This window comes from Aotus nancymaae, unplaced genomic scaffold, assembly GCF_030222135.1.
Source record: "Aotus nancymaae isolate 86718 unplaced genomic scaffold, 86718_ANA_hifiasm-v0.15.2.pri h1tg000051l, whole genome shotgun sequence".
In the NCBI taxonomy this organism is placed as follows: Eukaryota; Metazoa; Chordata; class Mammalia; order Primates; family Aotidae; genus Aotus; species Aotus nancymaae.
The window spans coordinates 5,325,291-5,340,412 of record NW_026988465.1 but is presented as its reverse complement, the minus strand read 5'-3'; the positions used below and the strand labels follow the sequence as shown (position 1 = coordinate 5,340,412).

The 15,122-nt window shown below is 40.8% G+C and overlaps 1 protein-coding gene and 1 pseudogene across 1 annotated transcript in view; both read left to right on the top strand.

Annotated features, from left to right (window-relative positions):
* Positions 1–15,122, top strand: part of BLOC1S5 (biogenesis of lysosomal organelles complex 1 subunit 5) — a 479,535-nt gene that overhangs the window by 131,228 nt on the left and 333,185 nt on the right. The window lies entirely within an intron of this gene.
* LOC105708706 (M-phase phosphoprotein 6-like) lies at positions 6,665–8,076 on the top strand (annotated as a pseudogene).

Below are 15,122 nucleotides of genomic sequence, written 5' to 3'. Positions count from 1 at the left end.
AATATAAAGAATAGCAAGTGGTGATGGCTGCCCCCGAGGAATTCGCATAATAGTGGGGAAAACACTTCTACTTTGATTTAATACAAGGCACATTGAGCTCACTGCTGTAACAGGATGATAATCAGACAACAAAGATGGGTGAGAGCCCAGAGCTGGGCTAGGAAGGTGAGGGAATCCAGTCTGCATGCAGCAAGAAGGGATAGAAGATTGTTTAAAGGCTCACTATTTTCAGTCCTTTTTCTTTCTAAGTAGTACATTGTGTTGTTGACACCTTTTCTGTGAGTACCTAACAGTCCTATGGATTCAGCATTCCCCAAACGTTCTCCAGGGTGATGAGACTCACTGAAGGTGTAAAGACTGGGGAAAATGGAGCGCAGTCATTCCGAACTACGGCAAGTAGTAGTTGATAGTCTTCCTTACCAGAGGTGGCGCTGTGGCAGAGGGGACTTAGTGCAGGGGTTCAGAAATGCCAGTTGCCTGTGAAAGAGTGATGGTAAAGCCCCATTTTTTGGGGTGGGTGATATTGAAATACATTGGTCTTTAAACCACCAATAGAGTTGTGAATAGTGAAGAAATTTACTGATGATTAAAATGTAATTAAAACCAGTTTTTTCAGTAACCCTATATTGGCCAAACCAAGTGCTGAGACTTAGTAAATGAGAAACCAGATAATTTTTTTTTCTCTTGGTGTCTCAGTTAGTCCAAGATGGCTTATGGCTTTGGCGCTTGTATTATTGCCCACCCTTCCTTCCTTCCTTCCTTCCTTTCTCTTTCTTTCTTTCTCTCTCTTTCTTTCTCTCTCTCTCTTTCCTTCTCTTTCTCTCTTTTTCTTTCTCTTTCTCTCTCTTTTTCTCTTTCTTCCTTTTTTTCTTTCTCTAGCTCTCTTTATTTTTTCTTTTTGTTTTTTGTGGAATAAGTCCTTTTTTCTTTTATTTCCACCTTTATGATTACTAGAAAGTCATAGTTACATAATATGGATATAATAGCATATCTGGAATGACTGTGACTCCAGAGCTGCAGGTAGAAACAGCTCCAGGTCATGTAAAGAAGGTATGTGTCCTTTAATGGAAGATAATTTGAGCATAAAAAAAATACGTCCAGTCTTCCGTCAAACACAGGAGAGCAGTTGCAGAATTAGCAGGCAGGAAACACTCTCTTTATGATCCATGACAACTTCAGTAGCTGTGTGGCATGCATTAACTCTGGTGGCCTAACTGAAAAGCCCTGGTGATTAGCAGTACAGCAGGGAAAACTACAAATGACTAACAGCACAATAGCCTACACACTTGTTTAAATCTTAGCCTCCAGAGTCCCAGGTTGTGAAAGGCCTAATGGGAAAGGGCTCTAAACTCAAATCATTCCACACAGAGGGAGCTGTGGCTCATGGCTCTGGGGAAAGCTAATGGCTCTTTGTCATGATCATAATTTCATTGTAATGGCAGTTGCCAAACCCAAAGAGGAAATGGAGAGGAGAATAACTTTTATGACAATATTTCGTCTCAAACACACAAAACTTGTCAACTTAGTGTGAGCTGTATTCTTCCTAGGGGATGCCATCTTCTGGGCTGTCAAACCCTTAACATTTGTGGGTGGCAAGATGATGTCATCTGTGTTCAGCAGCTTGTAGTAATTTCCACTCTGAGTCCTGTGCAGAGGTTGAGATGATTGCCATAAATGGGATCTAAGCTTACAGATGAAAGCCTCACTTTTCTTTTCCATTGAGTTAACAATACTCTTCTCTTTAGCAGGATGACAATTGTGCTGTCATCAACATTACCTCATGCTATCTCCCTTGAAATGGCATCATTCAAGCGTGTGAGCACAGCTGTGAAAACAACACAGATTTTGCTGTGAGCTTAGTAAATCCTCAAGGCACATTCTAATTGGTTTGCTTGTTTAACAGTAATATCAAAAACATAATGTAAAAACTGTTGCTGCTGCAAGTGAGTCAGAGAGAAGTTCAGGAGCTCTAGAGGCCCCCAGAGATCAGACATGGGTGCAGCAGCTGGGCCCTGTCAGTGGAGCCCCTGTCATGAGTCTTGTTCCTGCATAAGCCCCAGCATGAGTTTGGGTGGAAGTGCTCCTGAACAGCCCAAGGAGAAACACTGGCCTGCCATGCAAATTCACCTTAATCCACAAGGCTGGGGTGGGGGCAATTCTATCACCAGCTGATAACCATAGGGGATAAAGTGATTGTTTCCCAATCTGAAGACATTTACTACAACCACTATCAAGATCTGCAAGGTTGAGTGTGGGACAAGTCCTAATGTGTATGATAAATTATGTTGTTTGCTGAGAATGATGGCAAGGAAAACCGAGCTGGCCTCCCAAGCAGAAAACTGCTTGGGGCATTTAAAGTAGTAAAACAGTATATGTATATCATACATCAGTTAAAACAATTCTTTAAGCATGGGATATGTGACCCTGTCCCTATGATTTCCTCGTGGAGAATACTTTCTAGTTTGTCTTTGATCTGTGGTAAGCAGGCACCAGTTGCCTGCCTGGTTTATTTTTGTTCTATAAGAAAACACAGAACACCTGTTTGTTAATAATAATCACCTGTTCAGAGAGTCTGCTCGAGGGTCTCAGCTTGAAAGGCTGAGGCTCTCTGCTTGGAAGGTTGTTAGCCCCCTGAGAGTCCCACTTTGCACTCCATCTCTGTGTCTGTTTCTTAATTCCTTCAGTGCCACCTCGGTTGGGGTCTCTATGACCGAGCTGGTCTTGGCAATTGAACACCTTTGATGACAAATAATTCCAAATCTGGAGAAGCATCCCAACAAATAAATGTCACAATAGTATATAATAAGCAGATATCGTCAGCTCACAGTGCAAAGCAGAAGGAGCTTCCTGATGTTGGAATAAGCATCAGGTGACAAGATATTTCCTAGATAATGTTTCCCATATGAAAAGGAAAGACTAGAAATGACTGACTATGGATTAAAATGTGAACCAAAGAAAGGTTTACTTCCTTTATTCTACAAATGCCAAAAACTGCCTAACTCACAGAAAATGCCTATTTTGTGGTTACCGGAAATGACTTCACCATACTTTGTGTAAAAAGTATATCACCTGGAACCCTGGGACACATACTGGAGAGTCACTGGCAGAGAGTTCTGAGCAGTTCAGGGCTTCAGGGTATTCCCCTTCCTGGACAGTGGGACAGTCCAGTCTTGTCTTGTGTTAGATTTAAAAAGTGCAGAGATGAAAATAAGAAAAGGAAGTTCACCAGGACAGCAGAAAAAAGGTGCCTCCCTCAAAGAGCTGTGCATCCCTAGGCAGCAGCTGTCTAGTTGGAGTCAGCAATGATTCATTCCTGGGATTCACGTCTCCTTCCAAAATGGAAGGATATTTGAAGGCTCAGTATCACCAAGTGGGGGAAGATTTGGAGGTGGTTTACTTTGCCAGGGCTGCCATAACAAAGTACCACACATGGGGTGGCTCAAACAGCAGAACTTTATTTCCTCACGATGCTGGAAGTCTGAGACCCAGGGGTGGGCAGGGTTGGTTTCTCATGAGGCCTGTCTCCTTGGCTTGTAGATGGCATCTTCTCCCTGTGTCCCCATGGGTCTTCCCCTATGATTCTGTGTTCTAATGCCCTGCTTATAAGGACAACAGTCATGCTGGCTAAGGACCCATCCTAATGGTCTGCCTTTAACTTAGTTATCTCTGTAGAAAACCTATCTCCAAATACAGCCACATTTTGAGGTCCTGGGGGTTAGAACTTGGATGTTTGAATTGGGAGGGGCAGAACATAGCCCATAACACAGAGCATCCTCAGAGTCCATGTCTCCCACAGGTAAGCTCAGGCACAGTTTCAGCCTCACCAGACAGGATTGCTGAGGTGTGACTAGGAAGAACCACTTGAGAATCTCGGGCTGGGCACAGTGGCTCATGCCTGTAATTCCAGCAATTTGAGAGGCCGAGGTGGGCGGATCATTTGAGGTCAGGTGTTCAAGACCAGCCTGACCAACATGGTGAAACCCCGTCTCTACTAACAATACAAAAATTAGCCTGGTGTGGTGGTGCACACCTGTAATCCCAGCGACTCTGGAGGCTGAGGCAGAAGAATCTCTTGAACCCAGGAGGCAGAGGTAGCAGTGAGCCAGGATTGAGCCACTGTACTTCAGCCTGGGCGACAGAGTGAGACTCTGTCTCAAAACACACAAAAAAGAATCTCAAGGATGAGACCATTTGGGTTTGACTTTAGAGCTCCACTGTAAAATTCCATCACTAGCCTTATTTGCATTTAAAACCCGCTTATCGTCTTACACAAGGGACAAAGTTTAGAACTGCTATGGAAACATTTTTTTCCTAGGGGAAGAGTTAATTTCTCCCTTCACTTCTGCCAACAGAAGTTTCCAGGGTGTAGGGCACTTCTTAAAGTCCTTATGAGGTCCTTATTATTGTGTCTATTTTGCAGACAAAAAACTTTGCCAGCAAGTCTTTGGCAGAGACAGCCCTGTAACTCAGAAATTCCAGACTCCTCCAGCCTCAGTGACACAGATGTGAGCGGCTACCACTGCCGATGCATAGCTCTTTCTGGTGGGGTCCCCTGCAGCTGCTTGGCTGAACATAGCAACACAACACACCTCAGAACCCCACAACTCTTCCTTTGATACAAAAGGGTGGTTGCCGCTGTCTGTGGGTGTCAGGGTTTGGCTGGAGCAGCAAAAATCACATTTATGTTTATGAAAAATGCAAAGAGATTTTTTTAATTGAGCAGAAAAATTATGGTTACATCACTGGGGTTTGTCCATCATTAAATGCATGTGGTGTATTTTATATTATGTCTGACCTACGTGTGTGAGGCTGTCGATTCTTCTGTGTTTAGTTAAACACTGAGCGACGAAGCACAACTGAGTAAATACTCAGTTTTTTATGTTGGCTGAAAGGTTCTTGGCTTCACAGTTCTCCCATTATTAATAAGTCTGAAGACTTAGGATCTTACGTTGATTTTGTTACACGAATGCAATCCATTGTTAAAGTGTCTTAACCTTTTATGTTTACACGTATGGATTAAAAAAAGAGGATAGGCCGTTGTGATGGCTCACGCCTGTAATCCTAGCACTTTGGGAGGTCGAGGCAGGAGGATGACCTAAGGTCAGGAGTTCTAGACCAGCCAGGCCAACATAGTGAAACCCCAGCTCTACTAAAAATATAAAAATTAGCCAAGCATGGTGGCACATGCCTGTAATCCCAGCTACTTGGGAGGCTGAGGCAGGAGAGTCGCTTGAACCCAGGAGGTAGAGGTTGCAGTGAGCCGAGATTGTGCCACTGCACTCCAGCTTGGGCGACAGAGTGGACTCTGTCTGAAAAAAAAGAATTAAAAAAATAAAAACAAATACATTAAAAAAAGAGAGGATAAAGAAAACAACAATGACACAGCCACGGGGGATGAAGTATGGACTAACAGCTGCTCGCAGTGGCTGGCTGGGAGCGGTGGCTCACGGCTGTAATCCCAGCACTTTGGGAGGCTGAGGCGGGTGGATCACGAGGTCAAGAGATGGAGACCATCCTGGTCAACATGGTGAAACCCCGTCTCTACTAAAAACACAAAAATTACCTGGGCGTGGTGGCACATGCCTGTAGTCCCAGCTATTCAGGAGGCTGAGGCAGGAGAATCATTTGAACTCAGGAGGTGGAGGTTGCAGTGAGCTGAGATCGCACCACTGCACTCCAGCCTGGAGACAGAGTGAGACTCCATCTCAAAAAAAAAAAAAGAAAAAAGAAATATGGACTAAAATTCTCTAAAAGCGATTTTTATTTCTATAGAGTTATAACTTTACTAAACAGCAAAGATAGAAGAAGAGAAAATGTACTCGTTAAATTTTTTTAAAAATACTTTTCAAATTTTTTTATGAGGGGTTTTGTTTATAAGTAACTTTGACATTAATTTTATTGTCTTTGGTACCAGAAATTTTGACTCAGACAAAGAAAGTTTGGATATATGCATTAAGTGAAATAGATACATTGATTCATACAGGATCTTTTGGAAGTTAAAAGGAATAAACTGATGCATCTTTAGACATTTGAATATCAAGCACTGAGAAGTTGCCTTTTTTTCAGAGACAGGTGTTAATTTACTCTGAATTTGTGCACATATAATAAGTGGTAGAGGCTGGGCGCAGTGGCTCATGCTTGTAATCCCAGCACTTTAGGAGGCTGAGGTGGGCGGATCACCTGAAGTCGGGAGTTTGAAACCAGCCTGACCAACATGGAGAAACCTTGTCTCTACTAAAAATATAAAAAATTAGCCGGCATGAGGGCACATGCCTGTAATCCCAGCTGCTTTGGAGGCGGAGGTTGCTGTGAGCTGAGATCGCGCCACTGCACTCCAGCCTGGGCAAAAAGAGCGAAACTCCGTCTCAAAAAATAAAAATAAAAAAAGTGGTAGAATATTTCTAAATCAGCCATTTGTTAAATAAAATACAGTAGGGACTGAGGAGTCTTTCCCTGGAGAGTGAAGGTATTAAAGTTTGCTCAAGCTTCTTAATTTAAAGCAAATAAATTTACAAATAGATTCTTTAATTGTGAAGCCAGTGTCCAATTTACAGTCCATATACTGTACAGTACAAAAAGAAGAAAAATTCTAAATTTTCAGGTTTAGAATGTGCAATTTGGAAGGATCATATTGTTTAAGAGAAAAGGAAGGGAAAAGCAAAACTGCTGTAATACGACACCTAAGATAATCGTGCTTTCATTTGAAAAAGATGTGTGGGTCTCTCAGGTAAAGATGTTTGGGTTAGGAAGACAATTATAATAATTACGAAATGTCAATTTAGCAAAAGCCTCTACTTACACAGACATTTAAGGAAGAAAATCATTGCAATGTCAGAAATAAGTCCCTCCTCGAGGGATGACATAGCTTCCTGGGAAGTGATGGGTAAAGTTCTGTTCCCTGTGACTCTCTAGGCGTGGAGGGCAGAGTTCCGGAGGAAAGAGTGGGCTGTGAGACTCGCCTGGGGCTATGGTCTGAATGTTTGTGTCCCTGACAAATTCATATGTTGAAACCTAATCACCACATGCTAGTATTAGGAGGTGAGCCTTTGGGAGGTGGTGAGATCACGAGCGTGGAGTCCTTGTGAGTGGGATGAGTGCCCTTATAATAGAGGCCAGAGAGCTGTTTCCCCTTTTCACTATGTGAGGACACAGTAAGAAGGCACCATCTATGAAGTAGCAAGATTGAGTTTCCCTAGAAACTCATGGTGGCGGGAGCCACCATGGCGGCCGAGCGCAAGACAAAGTTGTCCAAGAATCTGCTCCACCTGAAGTTTATGCAAAGGGGACTGGACTCAGAAACCAAGAAACACCGGAAGAGGAAGAAAATAAAATCATTAGTGAAGAGCACTGGTACTTGGATTTGCCAGAGCTTAAAGAGGAAGAGAGTTTCATAATAGAAGAGCAGAGTTTCTTATTGTGTGAAGATCTTCTCTATGGAAGAATGTCATTCAGAGGATTTAATCTGGAGGTTGAGAAATTGATGCTTCATATGACTGCTAAGCACAAAGCAGGAGAAGTTGAAGATGAAACAGTGGAGCTCGATGTGTCAGATGAAGAGATGGCTAGAAGATATGAGACCTTGGTGGGGACAATTGGGAAAAAGTTTGCCAGAAAGAGAGACCATGCCAATTATGAAGAAGATGAAAATGGAGACATGCAACCGATTAAAGCAAAGAAGATGTTCTTAAAGTCCCAGGATTAAGATGGATGCCTTAAGCCATGGCCCACAGGTGCTTCATGGAAGTCAGCCGTGGATCTGGAGCTCATCCCAATGGTGTCTCTGTAGTTATTAATACTGTAATGTTTACTTTGTAAAGAGATGTATCATTTTAGAAACATGCTGTTTTTGAAACAGATGTTGATGGATGTTGAACATCCTTTGCTTAATGGTGTTCATTCAGAGTGGATTTTTAGCCCCCTGATCTTCAAATGTACATTGTTAGAGGGCTCCTTCCTGAAGAGTCTTTTGACCTCTGGTTTCTCTTAATACAGTTCTCCAGTCACTGACCTTGAATTGACTCATGTAAACTAATGCCAAAGTTTAAATTGCCCTTTATTATATTTATCAAGAATAAACATGCCTCTCCGGCCTTAAGTATTTACATGCTGCCAGGTCATTGTCAGTTTATGGTATTATGTTGTTTTATTTAAAGCATTGAATTAATAGAAAAAATTATACTGTAATAAAAATCTACTTTGAAAAAAAAACAGGAGTTGTAACTTTCATCTCTGACAAAATAGACTTTAATAGTAACAAAGACTAAAAGAAACAAAGAAGGACATTACATAATGGTAAAAGGATCAATGCAACAACAGGAGTCAATGATTGTAAATATATATGCACCCAATATAGGAGCACCCAGATACATAAGACAAGTTCTTAATGAGTTATAAAGAGACCTGCGCTCCCACACAATAATAGCAGGAGACCTTGACACCACATTGTTAATATTCAATGAATCAACGACATAGAAAATTAATAGGGACATCTGTGATTTGAACTTAGACCTGGAATAAGTAAACTTAGTGAATATTTATAGAATTCTCCACCCCAGGTCCACAGAACATACATTTTTCTCAGTATCATATTACACCTATTTTGAAAGTGACCACATAATTGGAAGTAAATCACTCTTCAGCATTTGCACAGCATTTCACAGACTTAAATGAAATATTGGTTGGCTGTTTGTTTGTTATTTTCTTCCCTTATTTCTTCCTGTCTTGGCTGTTAAGCACAATTATCAGCATAAAAGAGGTTTTTAATACCTATTTTTAGATTGTATTCCAGCCTGGGCAATAGAGCAAGACTCCTGTTCTCTCTCCCCCTTTCTCTTTGTCTTTCTTTCTTTCAAAAAAAAAAAAAAAAAAAACCACATTCTAGGGCCTCACTCTAGAGCTACTGAAAAAAAAAAAAAAAAAGAACAAAACTAACCTGGTGTCTAGGAAAAGATTCTTTATCATGATATCCCACCAGTAAGATTCAGAGATTCCAGACTCCTGGAATATTTTTGAAGTCTATTTTTGAAAACTATTGTTGGCAAAAAGGAAATTTCAGACAGCATCTGCTTTTTACTTTCAATGGCATTCAAAAAATATGGTCTCCCGAAAGTAAGATGAACCGTGAGAGGACATGATAACAGAAGATTCAGCTGAGACGGAAGCAGAGCCATAAAGGGAAGGAAGGGGGCACTCCAGAAGTGTTTTAGAGCTGTACCGATAACATCAAAGTTTCAAAATGCATCAGAGGCAGTAGAGCACAATCAACCCTGCCAAGAACTATTTCAGTCATACAGAACAGAGCCCAGAAAAAAATATGCCATAATGCAGAAGACTAATGCCAAAAAAAGGAGAAAATAATATGGAGGATTTCATGGCCATCTGATGGAGATAAAACATGCGGTAATTGGTATTTATGAAGAAAACACCAGAACAAATAAAATAAAAATTAATATTTAAAGACACATTAAAAAGTCCTAGATACCTAAATCTTTCCATTAAAATAGCTCACTGGGTACTGGCAAAATGAAGAGATTCACACACTAACATACCCCAGTGAAAATTCTGAAATGTATGTATAGATAAAGAACATCCTCAAAAAAGGTCATACACCAAAAAGATAATAAAATAAAAGGGAAAGGGAGAGAAAGATTGGACAGGGAAATACAGATTGGTCTCAAAATTTTAATATAGATGCTAAAATCAGTGAAGCAATCACCATTTGTAGAATTTTGAGGGAGAAACTTTGCCACCCGAAATTCCTTACATAGCCAAGCTAGTTTTCATCTGTCCAGAACAGAGAAACCTTTTCAAAGGTTCAAGGACTCATGAATAAATAATCCAAGTATTCTTCATGGAGGGAAGAGCACACAGAGAAGTAGCCTCTTGCTGCTCAAACTATGGGCCACAGCCCAGCAGCATCTCATCATCTGGGAGCTTGTTAAAAAATCAGAAACTCCAATTAGCTGAGCATGGTGTTGTGCCTGTAATCTCAGCTACTTGGGAGGCTGAGGCAGGAGAATTCCTTGAACTCGGGAGGCAGAGGTTGCAGTGAGCTGAGATCGCGCCCCTGCACTCCAGCCTGGGCAACAAGAACAAGACTCTGTCTCAAAAACACAAAAACAAAAAAACACACAGAAACTCAGGCTTCAACCCAGACCAATGAATCAGAACCTGCAATTTATCAAGATCTCCATGTGATATACATGCATATTAAGGTTTGAGAAGGACTGCTGTAGTAAACCAAGTAATTAATCAAACTGTAAAACCCTCAAAACATTGAAGTCATAGTTGAGGATTGTAGTGAACATTTAACTTAAGGAACCATAGAGTCAAATATTAATAAATGCGTATTGAAGGTCTACATATAGATTTATATAATTGCAGGGCGGTTCTTCTGGTGGCCTTGGAATAACCCAGTCTTCTACCCTTTTTGCTTATAGTTCTCAAGAATAACTGTAGAATGTGCTGGGAATGCAGTATTCTGAGATGGAGGGAACAGCCTGAAGCAGCCTGGTCCTTGTTCCTTTTCCTCCCAGAGACTGTAACACCTTGAGTTATGGAGGAACTGCCCAGGACAGCCCAGGCTGTTTTCCTGTCTTCTAGGCAAGCAGGATGTCTTTCACAGCTTTAGCCTGGCGTGACACATTGCCCCTGAGGTACATAATCTTGGGAGGGCTGCCCTTCAGGGTCCCTCAGCTGTGGTGCAAGTACAGCATGTACCTTCAAGACTCCATCTACTCCAGGCAGCTTTCCCGAGTCTTGGGGGACCAGCTCATAAGGGAGCCTAGGCTTATGTTGCCTTTTGCTGCCTATCTGCAAGTAATAAACTCACTTCATATAACTTGTTGCATGTGAGCGTGGCCTGTCTCACTGGACTCAGGCGAGGTGGCAATCAGTACACAGTGAACCTGCTTCACAATAACATAAAATAGTAACTTGAAAATAAGTGTTGTCCAAAATCTAACATAAACAGAGAGGAAGAAGGGGTAAGTGACAGGAGGTAAAATGAGCCTCTTGTGTCGTCTAGTTCAAAGATATTCAACCAAGTTCTTAATCTTGGGATGTTTTATTCTTGTACATGGTAGGCGCATATATTCAATGATGTTCTTGAAGCTTTTAAAGGTGAATGATGCCAAATTACAAATTAGCCATATAACCAACTATTTGAAAGAAAGAAAATTTATATAATATAAAGAAATAAATAAAAAACGAAGAATGAGTCAGAACCCATTATTTATGAAAACAAATGTAAATGGGATAAACTCTCCCTATTCAAAGTAGGCAGATTTTTGTCACTGAAAATAGTTTTATTACTCATTTTTAATTTAAAGAAAATAGCAAGTACAAAGCAGAAACAAAATGATAGCTCTCCTTAGCTATCGTTATACACGAAGAATCATTGTAAATGTTCTGATGACCATCTTTCCAAAAAACAGACCAATTAGTTTTTACAAATGACACCATACTATGCACACATTTTCTAAACCTGCCCGTTGAATGCGATGTGCCTCGGTACGTATTCTGTTGTTGCTGTTGTTCTTATTTATTATTTTTATGCTTGGGATTCTCTGAGCTCCTTGGATCTGTGGTTTGATGTATTTTTTTAATTTTGAAAAATGCCTTGTAAACATTTCTCTGAACAATTCTCTCTCTTTTGGGATTGTTCCCACTCATTGTTAGATCATTTGATATTAATTCCTTGAATGTTCTATGGGTTTTTTTTTTTTTTTACTCTTTGTGTTTTGGCTGGGTAATTTCTAATATTCTATCTTCAAGTTTATTGATTGTTTTCTTTGATTTCTCAAGTCTACTGAAGAGTCATCTAAGTCACAATGGTTTTCTTCCCCAGTAGTTTCTTTTTTAAAACAAATGTTTTTAATGTTTTTTTTTTAAATCCCCTAGTATTTCCATCTTTTTTTTTTCTTTTTCTTTTTCTTTTTCTTTTTTTTTTCGAGATAGTGTCTTGCTCTGTTGCCAGGCTGGAGTACAGTGGCACGATCTCGGCCCATTGCAACCTCCATCTTCCAGGTTCAAGCTATTTTCCTGCCTCAGTCTCCTGAGTAGCTGGGACTACAGGTGCCCACCACCACACCTGGCTAATTTTTGTATTTTTAGTAGAGTTGGGGTTTCACCGTGTTGGCCAGTATGGTCTCAATCTCTTGACCTCATGATCTGCCCGCCTTGGCCTCCCAAAGTGCTGGAATTACAAGGATGAGCCACTTTGCCCAGCCGACAGTTTCCATCTTTTTGCTTAAAATGTTCATCTCTTAATGCATGCTGACACTTTCTCCCTAGAGCATCTAACATATGGATTATAGTTATTTTAAATTCCTCATCTGATAGCTTCAATATCTGGGTTCTTCCTGAGTCCGGTTGTGTTGATTGCATTGTCTCTTGACTTTGGTGGTTTTTATCTTGTTTTGTATGTGTGTCTTCTCATTTTTGATTGAATGTTGGGCATCAGATATAGAATAACCAATACTATGGTAAATTGCATTTATTTCTGCAAATGGGCATGCCTCCTGTGCTAGGCCATTAGTGTTGGTAATGCTATATTATGAGATATTACATTCTCCTGAGTAAACCTACTTAGGAATCAAGGTGAGTTTGAGTTTTGTTGTTGCTATGGTGACCTTTGGTACATCCCTGGCTTCAAATTTTTCTAGCATTACCTTGTGCTTAGCATGGAGGCTGGGGTTCCAGGAATTTTTTCTCAGAGCTCCTGCTTCGCCCTTGATTTTGAGTCTTACCTGTTTGTCTGTGACAAAGACGAGGAGGCCTCTCTCCATGCTCTTGCCCTCTCCCCGGAAGTAGATTGCTGTTGCTCGTTACTTGGTGTTTGCTTGGTGGTGGAGAAAGGGAAGGGAGGTTCTCTCTTGTCCAGGTTCAGCTTCAGTCTTAGGCAAGTCTGTCTGCCTAGGTCTTAGGAATGGGACTTTATCAGTGACCCTGCTTTTCTTCCCAGTGACAGTCAAACTGCACATTGCACATGGTCTAAATATGCCATTTTACATTTACTCAATGCTTTCCTGAGGGGTAGCAGTTTGCTTCCCGTGGTTTGCTACTATAAACAATGCTGTAATGAAATTGTGAGGTTATCTCCCAAGAACAAGGTCCTGGACCTATTGCTAGGTCAAAAGGTATACTTCTCTAAATTTGAAATACCTAGTGCCAAATAGCAACTAGGAAGAGTCCTTTAAAAATGACACTTAAACTCTTTTCAACGACAAAATTACAGAAGTGGTCTGATGGCAAGCTTATTGCAAAAATTCAAATGCAAATATTAGTATATGCACATAACCTAGGAATACTTAGCAATGAAGAAAAAACTAAGTATGTCAGAAATACATAAAATATATGTAGATACTAGTCTATTTTATCATTGACTACCATAAAATATTTACAAAGCTGTTATAAAAAGTTAAAATGTATCAAAACTCATGCATGTAAACACTTACAGACCATAGATGCACCATTCTCAGTCAAGAGACATGTAAGCAAACATTAAGATGGAGTGTTAAATCATAACTGCATTAAATTAACTGTAGCACATACTGTACTACTATAACAACTTTGCAGCCACCTCCTATAGCTATTGTAGTGAGCTCAAGTGTTGTATCAGCTTCAAATGCTGTGTGATGCTCATCATCTCCCTTCAAGCAGTTCCTCTCCCCAGTAAATTACATATCACAGTAAAAAGTCATCTTGTGATTTTCATGTATTTATCATTGTGTTTGCTGCAATACCATAAACCTTTAATAATACCAGGGGACCCACACAAAGCACCACTAGGGATGCTGGAAGCGTTCCTAGGAAGCGGAGAAAAGTCATGACATTACAAGAAAAAAGTTGAATTGTTTGATATGCACTGAGGTCTGCAGCTATGGTTCTGCCATTTCAGACAGATGAAGCAGCTTGTAAACAGATGTCATAAACTTACAGTATTGATAAATACAGCACAGTGCTGCAAATGTATTTTCCCTTCCATATGATTTTCTTAATAATATTTTCTTTCTCTGGCTTACTTTAATGGAAGAATACAGTATATAACACATATAATGTGCATTATTTGACTGTCGATGTTAGCTGTAGGGCATCTGGTCAACAGTAGGCTATTAGTAGTTATGTTTTGGGGAGTCAAAAGTTATACCTGGATTTTCAACTGTGTGGGGGTTCAGTGCCCCTAACTCCCACACTGTTCAAGGGTCAACATATATATATGTTGACCCTTGATACGCACACACACACGCACACACATGTTTCTATGTGTCTTTACTTTTGCCCCACTCCAATCCTACCCCTCTTCCTGTTCCAATAACTATTGCTTTCTGGCATATATAGTGGATAGGCTTTTGAAAGCAGAGAGGAGAGCATTTCAAGCAGAAAGCACAGCATGAGCAAAGGAAGAGAGTTGGAAATGACACAACATCTGGCAGGGACAATAGGAAAGCCAGCCTGTCTGGAGCAGAGTTATGCAATATAAGAGACAAGTTTGCAAAAGTAGAGGGAGCTACAGAAGCCAGGCAGAGGACTTGTGATATGATGTAACTGGAAATACAGAGCTATTCTTTATTTTGGGACCGAGCAGTGAGATGATAAGACTGTTGTCTCAAGATGATCCTTGCCAAACAATTGCACGTTGTTTGGATGGGAGCACGTGGAATCAGGAGGCATGGCCAAGACACTGTGGAGAGAGTCCATGAAGGAGGTGGCGAAGGCCTGAGCTACGTGGTCATAGTAGACATAGAGAGGAAGGCATGGAATAGGACTTCTCAATAAATGAACTGTCATGTGACCCGCTGGAAATTACCAACACGTCTAAGCAATAACAAACGTGTGTACTGTGTATATACATGGCTGAGTATTACAACTCTTAAGAGAAATGTTTTCTTAACTTCCCCTGCTTAATTCCATAGTCAAGTATTCTCATGTCTCCCACATACACTCTTGCTCTGTTGTCCCCCTCTGCCTTTCTTTCCTCACTTAGCTAAGCCTGACTAAACCCAGCTGACTGTTCATTGTGTGACCGAACCACACAGCAGAACGTACCTGGAGAAAATCCAGGTATGTCACATTGACATCAAGTGGGGCCTCAAGGCCACCAGGCATTAATACCAAACTGT